Source organism: Lampetra fluviatilis, chromosome 2 (assembly GCF_964198595.1).
Source record: "Lampetra fluviatilis chromosome 2, kcLamFluv1.1, whole genome shotgun sequence".
Lineage (NCBI taxonomy): Eukaryota > Metazoa > Chordata > Hyperoartia > Petromyzontiformes > Petromyzontidae > Lampetra > Lampetra fluviatilis.
Genome location: NC_136276.1, coordinates 9,503,391 through 9,504,870, shown reverse-complemented (window position 1 = coordinate 9,504,870; position 1,480 = coordinate 9,503,391). Strand labels below are relative to the sequence as shown.

At 54.3% G+C, this 1,480-nt stretch overlaps 1 protein-coding gene across 7 annotated transcripts in view; it reads left to right on the top strand.

The window, feature by feature from the left end:
* Nucleotides 1–309: 309 nt before the first annotated feature.
* The window catches only part of LOC144941858 (protein mono-ADP-ribosyltransferase PARP15-like), a 20,451-nt gene continuing 19,280 nt past the window's right edge, over nt 310–1,480 (top strand). For 3 of the 7 annotated variants that reach the window (XM_078868401.1, XM_078868354.1, XM_078868392.1), the window contains exon 1: nt 804–1,281. The gene's annotated coding sequence lies outside the window, so the exon portion shown is untranslated. Of the gene's footprint in view, nt 440–803; nt 1,327–1,480 lie in introns of those variants that run through there. The other 4 variants (XM_078868369.1, XM_078868386.1, XM_078868361.1 and 1 more) reach the window with 4 other exon arrangements.

Genomic DNA, 1,480 nt, shown 5'->3' with positions numbered 1-1,480 from the left:
CGCCCCCCCCTCTTCGTGTGCCAACAGTGGCGGCCTTCATAGGTGGCCCTTCTCGCTAACAACAGAACCTGCTCACAGCAGAGATTCAGGTTATACGGGGTGGGGATATGCCTTTGTGGTTGTATTTTTATGGCAATGACGTCTTTTCTCTTTGCGTGGCCTTGAAACTGCACGGTTAAATATGTAAAAAAAAAAGTCACCGACCAACAAACTCGAAGGCAAAGCCATGGGAGGGAGGGAGAGGCGGGGATTTCCAAAAGAGCAGGATAATAAAAACCCCTCCAAGGCAAAACCAAACCTGCTGCGGGATACGTTAAATAATAATCAGCGGCGCGACTAAATAGTATCCGACGGAGAAGAATCGATTCTCTCTCGTCGCCTCCATCTGCATTGGGGGTTTTCTGGTTTGGAGTGTGGGAGGGCTTGTTGGTGAGTGGTGGTGAGTAGTTGGTGGTGAGTGGTGGTGGGTGCTGGTAGTGGTGAGTGGTGAGTGGTTGGTGGTGAGTGGTGAGTGATGGTGGCTGGTGAGTGGTGGTGGGTGAGTGGTGGATGATGGTGGTGAGTGGTGGGTGCTGAGTTGTTGGTGGTGAGTGGTGAGTGATGGTGGTGAGTGATGGTGGGTGAGTGGTGGGTGGTGAGTGATGGTGGCTGGTGAGTGATGGTGGCTGGTGAGTGGTGGGTGAGTGGTGGGTGCTGAGTGGTGGGTGATGGTGGTGAGTGGTGGATGATGTTGGTGAGTAGTTGATGCTGAGTGGTTGGTGGTGGGTGATGGTGGTGAGTGATGGGTGGTGAGTGGTGGGTGATGGTGGTGTGTAATGGTTGGTGCTGAGTGGCTGGTGGTGGTTGGTGGGTTGTGAACGACAACCACGAACCTCACCTCCCCCCTCCCTTCCCTCAATAGATTCGCAAACACGCGGGCTACGAGTGTTGATTGATATTCGATGCGCGAACAATTTGCGGCCACGTCGACGTCGTCTCCCCAACAGCCTCCACGTGACGCCGAGTCAGCTCGCCGACTGCCCTGATAACAACTTTGCTGCTTCCACTTCTTCTCTCCCTGATAACCTCAACAACTTCAACAACAACTTCTGCTGCTGCTGCTGCTTGCTGGCTCCATTTCTCCTCTACGTCGGGCGCATCGTCAACGCACGGCAACAACAAAAAGTTCTCCGCCTCCTGGAGCGAGCTGGGTACTTCAACGAGAAGAGTCGAGAAGGAGGAGGAGGCGGCGGCTTCATAAGGCGCCCAGGTGAGGGCAAGGACGAGAGGGCTTCCTCCCAGGTGAGCAGACGGAAGAGAGAGAGAGAGAAGCTCTCGTCGTCCCAGGTGAGAGAACAGGTTAGAGGATGGCCGCACTGTCGTGTTAGAAAAACAAGAGTGGCAGCGTTTGCCAAACGAGGTTTAATGTCCTCCCCCACGACCACCCATTGTGTGTGTGCTTCCGCGGTGTAAATGTTTTGCTTTTCGTTGTTGTCGTCGT